General features: G+C 39.9%; 1 protein-coding gene across 1 annotated transcript in view; it reads right to left on the bottom strand.

Annotated features, from left to right (window-relative positions):
- The window catches only part of BOD1L1 (biorientation of chromosomes in cell division 1-like 1), a 135,441-nt gene that overhangs the window by 33,766 nt on the left and 90,747 nt on the right, over positions 1 to 10,928 (bottom strand). The window lies entirely within an intron of this gene.

Genomic DNA, 10,928 nt, shown 5'->3' with positions numbered 1-10,928 from the left:
CTGATCCTCTTCCTTTGTATTTCCATACTTGAAAACTCAACCTCCTTTGCCGTTTCTGTTATAGTTTCCTATTTTGGTGGTGTCTTTACAAGTCTTTGGTATCAAGGATATGTTTGCTTCATAGATGAGTCTGGGAGAATTGCACCTTTTTCTATTTTCTAAAATAGTTTATGTAGAATTGGTGACAGTTCTTCTCCGAATGCTTGATAAAATTCACTTGTAAAAGCATCTGGTCCAGGGCTTTTTTTTTGGTTGGAAGATTATCTTTTCAATTTCTTCTTTAGAAACAAGTCTGTTCAGGTGTTCAATTTTGGTTGGTGTCAGTTTAGGTAGTTTGTAAGTCTCTTAAGTATTTGTCCATTTCCTCTAGGTTTTCATATTTGATTATAATTTTTCATACTATTCCATGGTTAGCCTTTGTGTTTTAGTTCGTTCTGTTGTAACATCGCCCATTTCATCTCTTATTCAGATTATCTGTCTTTTTCTTTGTTGGTTTTGCTAGTGATTTGTCAATTTTATTAACCTTTTCAAAGAACCAACTCCTTGTTTTGTTGATGGTCCCAATTGTTTTCTATTTCATTTATTTATGTCCTAAGTTTTATAATTTCAGTTTTTTTAGAGGGTGTTTGTTCTCTTGTTCTTTTTCAGTTTGTTGGAGATGTTGGGTTAGAAATTCAATGGTCATTTCCCCCTGCCTTTTGATGTGTTTGCTTATTACTATAAATTGATCTCTGATTACTACTTTGGCTATTTCCCAGAGATTTTGGTAAGTGGTGTTTTTATTGTCATTTGTGTCAAGAAACTTTTTAATCTTTTATTTCTTCTAATACTCACTCATGTTCAAGCAAGGTGTTGTCCAGCTTCCAAATGTCTGATATTTTCTCTTTCATCCTCCTGTTATTAATTTCTAGCATGTGGTCTGAGAAGATGCTTTGTATTATTTGTGTTTTTTATTGATATTTACTTTGTGACCTAAAATGTGATCTAGTCTGGATAATGTTTCATGCACATTGAAGAAGGTATACTGTGCTTTTTGGGAGGGCATTACATATAAATTCCTGTGAGGTCAAGTTGGTTTACTGTGTGGTTTAATTCTTCAGCATCTTTGTTGCGTTTCTTTTTTGGTAGTTCTATCTTTTCTTGCGAGTGGTGTACTGAAGTCTCCAAGTACTATAGTCGTGTTGTCTATTTCCTTTTTCAGTTTTGTTAATGTTTTATATATTTTGCAGGTCTTTCATTTGGTGCATAGATATTACTATGTACACTTGTTCTATTGACGCTTTAAACTTTATATAGTGAAATTCCTCGTCCTTTGTGATGCTTTTTGGATTGAGCTTTGTTTTGTCAGAGATTGATATTGCTACTCTTGCTTTTTTTTTTTTTTGTTGCCACTTCTTCGGTATATTTTTTCCCATCCATTTTAGTCTTTATCTTCATTTTTCAGTTGTCTCTTGTAGACAGCATACTGATGGATTTTTGTGTTTTTATCCAATCTGCTACTCTTTCTCTCTTCAGTGATGCATTTAAACCATTCACATTCAGTCTGATTATCGAGAGGCAAGGTTGGTCCATCCTGCTCTCTGCGGCACCTCTGTAGGAAGGACAGCTTTCAGTGTTTCCTGCAATGCTGGTTTTGGTTTTTCAAACTCCCTTAGGTTCTGTTTTTCTGGGAATATATTGATCTCTCCTTCATATTTGATGGACAATTTTGCTAGGTTCAGTCTTCTTGGTTGACATTTGTGTTCTTTGAGTGTTTGATATATGTCACTCCACTGTCTTCTTGCTTGCATGGTTTCTGCTGAGAAATCAGCACTTACTCTTATCTGCTCTCCCTTGTAGGTTTACTCTTTTGTTTCTCCCCTGCTGTTTTCAGAATTATCTCATTGTCTTTGGTTCTGGCAAATCTGACTATGATTTGCCTTAAGTGTTTTTCTTTTGGGATCTATTCTATATGGTGTTCGCTTGTTGTTGTTGTTATGTGCCGTCAAGTCATTTGTGACTCACTGCGACGCTTTGTACAACAGCCCTAAACCCTGCTCTATCCTGTGCCAATTGCACTGCCTCTGACACACCCATCCCGATTATCCCAGTCACTGAATCAATCCATCTCATAGAGAGTCTTCCCCTCTTGCGCCGTCCCTCCACCCTACCAAGCATGATGTCCCTCTCCAAGGACCTGTCCTTTCTTGCAACATGACCAAAGTATGTTCAACAAAGCCCCAGAATCCTTGCCTCCAAGGAGTTGCTTGGTTTAATCCTCTCCAGGATGAATCTGTTTGTTTTCTTGGCAGTCCATGGCACATTCAATACTCTTCTCGAGCACCACAGCTCAAAGGCATCAATTCTCCTTCTGTCTTCCCTAGTCATTGTCCAACTCTCTGATGCATAACAAGTGATTGCAAAGACCATGGCCTGTATCAGGCGCACCTTAGTCTCCAGACACAGTTCCTCTTCAGTACTTTAGAGAGGTGTTCGCTTAGGTTCCTGAATATTTTGATTCTGCTTTTTGCTCTAGTAGATCAGTGGTGACAATTCTATCTTCTACTTCACTGGTTTCGTGTTCCATCTCTTCAACTCTTTTCATGTGTCCCTCCATCATGTTGACAGCATCTGAAAGACTGGACCTCAAATTTTGCATCGTGATGTCTTGTTTTTTTCCAGAGCCTCTAATGCCTTGTATGTTTTATCTGCATTGTTTTGGATTTTTTTTTTAAGCTCGTCCTGGTTTTTGCTTGCAGTTTCGTATGATTCTTCAAGTTTGTTTTTCACCCACAGAAAATATTCAATCATTGTTCTTTTAAATTCTGTGTCAGAAAGTTCCATCACTTTCTGGCTTCAGGAAATCCACTGATATTGTGTCAATTTATGGGGTGACATCTTGCTTTGGGCTTGTGTAGGGTGTGAGGTAGCCTGTTTCTTTTTTGACATTGGTATGGTAGAGTTTTCCATAACTGAAGTGATAATATGTTCTTGATCTTAAGTCACTGCTCCAGAAAAAGGTGGGGCAGTTACGAGGCCTGTGTTTCTCTCTGAACTACTGACCTACGGGAAGTTTTAATTCAGGACCCATGAAAGCAGTCTCTTCTGTTTATAACTGCTGCAATTAGGTCAGATTGAGGCATTATGGATTAAAGGCAGTTAGTTGACTGGACATGATATGAAGCCCGGAGGCATGGGCACAGTACAGAGGCATAGGGTGGGTGTGGGCACAAAGCGTGAGCAGGCTCTCGCCCATTGGGTACATGTGGGGACCTTACTCAAATGCTAGCTGTCCAAGCCAAGCCCTGGGGTAGGCTGCTCCCAGAAAAGGCTGCTCCCAGCTCAGATCTGTTTGCTTCCTGGGTGCAGGGCACTTCCCCAGCATAGGGTTGGGTGTTCCCTGGGTGCGGGGCAGGGTGCTTCCCCACAGCTTGCCGGTTTGGCTTCACCTCTGTTCTGGCTTCACCCCTGTCTGGCTTTCTCATTCCTTTATAGTTTCTGATCCAAGCACAACCCAATTTGTAGCTGTCAAGCTGATTCTGAAGTACAGTACCTGCAGAGCAGAGAGCAGAGCAGAGCAGAACAGAGCAGAGCAAAGCAGAAATGTCCCACAGGGTCTCCAGGGCTGTTCTTTTATTTTTAACATAAAATTTTTATTTGATTCTGGAGTATTTACAATGTTCATATATACTGTTTTTCACAACAGATTTTCTCCATTTCCTTTATCCATTCCTCCCTCCACCCATCAAAGTGTGCAACCCTATGATTATCCCATGCTACCTATCCTCACCCTTTTGTTTCCCTCCTTCACCCACTAGATCCTTATACACAACAACAACAACAACAACCTATCTTCACCCTTGTACTTCCCTCCTTCACCCACTAGATCCTCATACACATTTTACTAGTTATCTATTTCTACAATAATGGCCTTATACAGTATTGTCCTTATGGGACTGAGAAGTTCACTTAGCATAATGCTCTCCTATCCCTCCCAAGTTAGGCAGCAATTTACAAAATCATTGTTCCTGTGTGCTGGATAGTAAGTACATCATGTAAATGTACCATGATTTCTCAATCTATTTGAGTGCGGTTGGACATCTAGGCTGTTTCCATGTTCTTGTGATGGGTGAATAATGCTATGAACATTGGTGTACAAATCTCCATTTGTAACTCAGTTCTCATTCTTTTGGGGTATATTTCAAGCAGTGGAATAGCTGGCTCATACAGAATTTGTTTAGCTTTTTGAGGAAAGGCCAAACTGCCTTCCAGAGTGGTTGTACCATTTTACAATTCCACCAGCAGTGTATAAGAGTTCCTATCTTCTACATCCTCTCCAACATTTATTATTTGCGGTCTAAATTTTTAAACTTTGTCACTGCTACTAGGGTGGGATGATATCTAATTGTGGTTTTGATTTGCATCTCTCTTACTGCAGGGATGTTATTTTTACAGAAGCATATTGTTCCTTGGAGTAGGTGATGGGTTCAAACCATTAACCTTTTGATTAGTAGTCAAGCACTTAACAACTGTCCCACCAGGACTCCTTTAAGATGTCATTTATTGTTGTTTACTGCTGAGTTATAATGGTATACCCAATGTTGAGGGAACCTCACCCTCCAGTAGGTTTTCAGAGGTAGTGAACTCTATGGGAAGAGACTGCCCAGCTTTCTCCTGCAGATCAACTAGTGAATTACCTTTGCACTGGCAGCCCAATTCCTTACCACTAAGTTACCAGCTTGATCTTTTTAAATTTTTTTTTTTAAATTTTATTATTTTTGTGTGAGTGTACCATCAAATCAGATCTGACTGGTATAGGAGGAGACTGTCCCTCCTTCACCCGGCAGAGCATCTGGTGGATTCGAACCGTGCGCCTCTGGGATTGTAGTTGCAGCTCCTTGCCACTAGGCCACCAGAGCTCCCTTGATCCTTTTAAAATATTAAGGGAGCATGTAGGCGGGAGACAGAGACAAGTTTAAACACAGGCCTTCCCTGAGGCCCCACTCATCAAAGTTGACCATAACAGACCTGGACATGTCTGTATTACAGCACTTACTTCACATCTACCTGAGGGCAGGGAATGTGTGCTCCATCATGATTTCCATAGTCCTCAGAAGTACCTGGCATTAGTCCGCAGGGGAAGCATTTAAAATGATAAGCTGATGAGCTCCTGACAACAGACATCACAGCTGCCCTTCTGCATCCCCAAGATTCCAGAATGCAACCTGAGGAACAAGACGTCTCTACTCTTGTGCAAGCACAAATTCTTCTACTTCATTCAATCAGCAGATACACGCAACTAAAATAAGATTTAGGTCAAGAAGTAGATCAAAGATGTTTTCTTAAAGAGTCTATGAGTAAGAAAGCAATTCTCTAGTTACACGGGGCTAGGGGAGAAGAGAAAACCCTGGGTCTTCATTAGATGTAGGAGTATGGGGACATTAGCATGCTATTGGATCAAGTTTGGTCCAAACTTTTTAGTTTCACAAGCAAGTTTCTGTAGAGGTTTCTGATACTCGGAACCAAAATAATCCTGATTATTCTGCTTGCCTAGCATCAGCATTCTGACATCAAACACACACACACACACACACACACACACACATGAAGTGAGAGACAATGACCTTCAACACAGGAACATGTTCTGAAGTTCCTAACAAACTTTTTGGGAGTCAATGTGTGAATCCTAAGAAAATATACAACAACTAGAGAACTATGTGGATCTAATTCTCTATAGTCATCATTCTTATTTCCATTTCTTCAACTCACTGAGAATCAAAGACTATTGCCTTCAGTATGAATTACATCTCAACACAAAACCAAACATTTTCACAACTGAACCAACATCATGACATACGGAGAAATAGGTGAAGTCATTAAGAATTCAATTTTACTTGGATTCATAATCAATGTCTAAGGAAGCAGCAGTTAACACATCAAAAGGACAGATTACTTTGAGCACATATGCTGCAAAGGGCATGTTTTCAGTGTTAAAAAGAGAAAAAAAATGTTACTTTCTGGACTAAGGTGTTCCTAACTTTCAACTACATGTGAAAGCTGGACAATGAATAAGGTAGACTGAAGAGGAACTGAATTTAGGCAAAGAATGCTGAACATACTAAGGACTAAAGAACAAACATTTGTTTTGGTAGAAGTGCGGCAAATGCTCCTTAGAAGCCATGATGGTGAGACTTAGTCTTATGTGTTTGGTCATGTTATCAGGAAGAACTAGCTCCTACAGAAGATCACAAAGCTTGTCTAAGTAGAGGGACAGCAAAAAAAAGAAAAAGAAATCCCTCAACCATATGGGTTGAATCAGTGTTGTGTATAAAAGAATAGAAAACTAAGAATTGATGGAATGCCAACTGATGTATTCCAAGAAACAAATGCAGCCTAAGATATGCTTAATAGGTTGTACCAAGAAGTATGGAGGACTTCAGTTACCTGGCCAAAATGACTAGAAGAAATCCATACCTATTACCATTCCCATAAGCACTGACCCAACAGAATGTGGAAATTATCAAACAATATTGTTAATATCATATGCAAGAAAAATCTTGCTGAATATTATTTTAAAATGGCTGGATCAGTCCATCTACAGAGAACTGGCAGAAATTCAAGCTGGATTTACTAGAGGCCGTGGTACCAAGATTTTCATTGTTGATGTCAGATGGGTTTCAGCTAAAAGCAGAGAATACCAAAGGATGTCTATTTGTGCAAAAGATGTTTATATTGTGAGTGTGACTGTGTGTATCACAACACAGTACAGCTAACATTGAGAACAGGAATTCCAGATCACCTATTATTGTTATGTGCTGTCAAGTCACCTGACTCATAGTGACCCCATGTACAACAGCTCTGAAGCCTGTGCTGTCCTGAGCTACTCTCACTGACTCTGACACACCTATCCTCTCTGCCCCAGTTACCGTATTAATCCATCTGGGGTCTTCCTATTCTGCACTGTCTTTCCACCATTCCGAGCATATCCTTCTCCAAAGATTGGTCCCTCTTGGCCATGTGGCCAAAGTATGTGAGACAGTGCTTCAAAATCCTAGCCTCCAAGGAGAAACTTGGTTTTACCCTCTCTAAGACAGATCTATTTGTTTTCTTGGCAGTCCATGGTATGTTTAAGACTCTTTTCCAGCACTACAGCTCAAAGACATCAATTCTTCTGTCATCTTAGCCACTGTCCAGCTCTCTGATGCATAGCAAGTAAATGTGAAGACCATGGCCTGGATCAGATGCACCCTAGTTTCTAGACTGACATTGTTGCTTCTCAGTACTCTGGAAAGGTCCCTGACAGATTTACCTAATGTAATTAATCTTTTGATTTCTTGACTGCTGGTGCCAAGAGTGTTGATTGTGGAGACAAGAAAGCTGTAACTGTTAATATGCGTAATTTATACTTAGACCATTAAGCTACTTTCAGAACAGAGCAAGGGAGCACTTGTTGATTGCTGTCGAGTCCAGCATGACTTATAGCAACCCCATGAACAAGACATGAAGCCTTTGTATAACTATCATTGTTTCTCAAAGTCCATAGTTTCCAGAGGCATGCTGTTTAGGAAGTGGATACCACTCTTGCTTCCAAAAGGGTAGTTCAAAATCAAGAAAGATGTCCATCAAGGTTGTATCCTTTCTCCATAACTATTCAATCTGTATGCTCAGTAAATCATTCGAAAAGCTGGACTTTACAAAGAATATGGCATCAGAATTGGAAAAAAGATGCATCATCAACAACCTGCATTATGTCCATGACATAACCCTGCTGAAAGTGAGAAGGACTGAAATGCTTTCTGCAGAAGATCAAAGACTACAACTTTCAATAAAGACTGTATCTCAACATCAAGAAAACAAAAATTCTGATCACTAGGCTAATAGGTCACATCATGACAGATGTAGAAAAGATTGGAATCGTTAATGATTTCATCTTACTTGGATCCATAATCAACATCCTTGGTACCAGCAGCCAGGAGATCAAGAGACAAGTTGCATTGGGAAAATCTCCTGTCAAGGACCTTTCCAAAGTTTTAAGGTGCAATGACGTCAGTTTAAAGCCTAAGATATGCTTGATCTAATCTAGTCTTTTTAATTAATTGCTATGCATCTGAAAGTTGGGTAACGACTAAAGAGGACAGAAGAGTCGATGCCTTTGAGTTGTGGTGTTGGGAAGAAGTACTGAGTATCCCACGGACTGCCAAGAGAACAAGTCTGTTCTGAAGAAAATGAAACCACGGTGCCCCTTGGAGGCAGGATTGCAAAATTCTGTCTTACGTACTTTGGGCATATTGTTAGAAGAGGTCAATCCTCAGAAAGGGACATCATGCTTTGAAAGGTGTAGAGTCAACATACGACAGGAAGACCTTCAAGAAGATGGTGTGATTCTGCAACTTCAATAATGGGCTCAAGTATGTCAGAACTGGTGAGGTTGGCACATAAATGGCAAGGTTCAGAATTGTTCACAGGGATGCTGTGAGTTGTAGCTGATCTGATGGCACATAATGATCTTCTATAACCCCTGCAATAATGTAACGGAGCTCTGCTGACTTACTAGGAGGTGAGATGTACTGTCAATTCAAAGGCATGTGGTTCGACTCTTAGGAGCTGCTCTTCCAGACAAAGCTAGGCAATCTCCTCCCATGTGACACACAGACTTTGACATCTCACTAGAGGGTTAACTATGATTGCTTCTGATTCTATAGCAATGAGTTTAAGTGTTTATTGTAAAACAGACATTTTATAATTTTTCAGTCAAGAGAAAAAGACATTCATGATGGATTGACACATGATACAGCAGTGGGCTCAAGTGTGTCAGAGATGATGAGGACGACACAGGACAGGATGGGGTTCAGAAACGTTGTTCATAAGGTCACTATGGGTTGTACTTGGCTTGCCAGCATCTAACAACAACAACAACAACTTAACAATAATGGTATTAACTTTCCAATTAAAATTCCTCTAGGTTCCTTTTAAGACTGCTTTTTTGTTCCTCTTTCTTGTTTACTGTGGCAACTTTCCTTCAACTTCAAAACTTGAATAACAACAGTAACATTAATTATGGTTGTTGTCAGGGGCCACAAGTATGACTCATATCAACTCTATGAACAATGGATCTGAACCCTGCCCTATCCTGTGCCACCATCATCATCTGATATAGGTAAAGCTCATTGTTACAGTCATTTTGACAACTTCTAGCTTTCCTAGATTCTTATTTTGTACATTTCACATTCCACTTATTACTGGATGTTTATAAATGTTTCTCATCGTGAATGACTTCCAATCTGGGTTCTTCCTTAAGTACTATTATCTATCAGTGAGCCCCTATTGTTCACAGGATTTACAAAGGGCTGCTATTTCAGAAATAGATGGTCAATCCTGCTTTCTAGCTTTAATGTGGAAGGTCCATGAAAACTGCTGCTGACAACTGAGACTCTGGTCACTCTAGTACAGTAGGTTGATGGACAAGTGCTGTACTCACTGAAAGCAAATGATTAATAAGGAAGCATTTACACAAATCAGGATAGTGTCTAACTTCCCTTCACATTTGGATGGTGCAAACTACCTCTGGATTACTGCTAAAACCAAGCAGGTCAACTAGTGCAGGATGTGACTAGCATACCACCTGAGTCTCTCTCCTATGGAAAGTCCCCTCAGACAGAAGAAACCTTTTTATTGTTCTATTGCACTTGTCTCTGAGATTGGTTTCTGGTGGCAGGCAGGTTGGGGTAACAGCTGCAACAATGGGCTCAATCATAGGCACAGCTGTGAGGCTGGCAGAAGTCTGAGGAATGTTTTGTTGTATATAGAGTGCTTTAAGTTAGGACCAATCTGACAGGACTTAACAATCCAGTGGTCATTAAAGGGTAGTCCACAAACTCCTGTAGTAAAGTAGACTTTCCACGAAGTAGTGCCCAACGTCAAAATGATTTTCATATTAACAACGTTACTGGCCTTATAAACTCATGGGTATAGAACAGAGTTTTCCAGAGGCCACAAGGAGTACTCATTTTTATCTGAGAGGCTGTTAAAATTGTTCTTCTTTGGCTAACCATGTACCTGTGATGCTTCAACCACAATAAAAGATATGAACGGGCTGAAGGAGCTGGAGACCCATCTGTTTTCTAATAATCCATACTTCAAGAAATCTGCAAAATCACGCTATGCCACTTTTCTCACTAAATTTTGTTTTGGGGAAAAATTATAGCTCTTTTCACAAAAATGTTATTTATGTTAATGAATAGTGAACATATTACTTTTATATGAATAAAAACAATTTCCTGCTTGAATTCTTTATTTGGAAAACGTCAATAGATTTAATTCATTTAACAAAAACCTCATCGGGAACCCTCAACTACTTTCATTTTCTGAGACTAGAAGGTCAGGGAGATGCTGCCCTGTTTCTCAGTCTTAGGTCTTTATGTCTGCAAAAATCTGTAGTTGACAGTAAAGGAAGTTGCTAGAAAGCATGTGGGAACAGGACTGAGAATAAGTGATACAAACAGGGGCCAGTGGAGTGGAGTCACTGAAGCAGAAGTCAGAGCCCAAGGGCTAAGAATTAACAATATAGAGACAGGGGGCCATGTGGGGAGCAGAGAGGATTATACAACAAAGGGGCAAAGAAAAGGCGGAAGAACCTCAATGAGATGGACTGACAGAGGAATGGCAACAGTGAGCTCAAACACAGGGTTGGCACTGCGGATGGTGCAGCACAGCACAGCACAGCAAGTCCTTCCACTTCACCTAGGTCTGCAGGGAGTTGGATTTGATGCGAAGGTATCTAGTTAAAAAAAGCATGTGGAAGGGTACCAGGAAAACCTTGTCTTCAAATGGAAGAAAAGTTTGCCGCAAAGTAATTTTCATTTGGATACAATTATGTTGGGGTTTTTTTTTAAGTATAAAATTGGCATTTAATAATAAAAAGGTTAAGAATAGGAAAGAATTTTCTTGAA

This window comes from Elephantulus edwardii, unplaced genomic scaffold, assembly GCF_000299155.1.
Source record: "Elephantulus edwardii isolate Elephantulus edwardi_28Jun2011 unplaced genomic scaffold, EleEdw1.0 scaffold00035, whole genome shotgun sequence".
Classification (NCBI taxonomy): Eukaryota; Metazoa; Chordata; class Mammalia; order Macroscelidea; family Macroscelididae; genus Elephantulus; species Elephantulus edwardii.
This window is presented reverse-complemented; position numbering and strand designations above follow the sequence as displayed.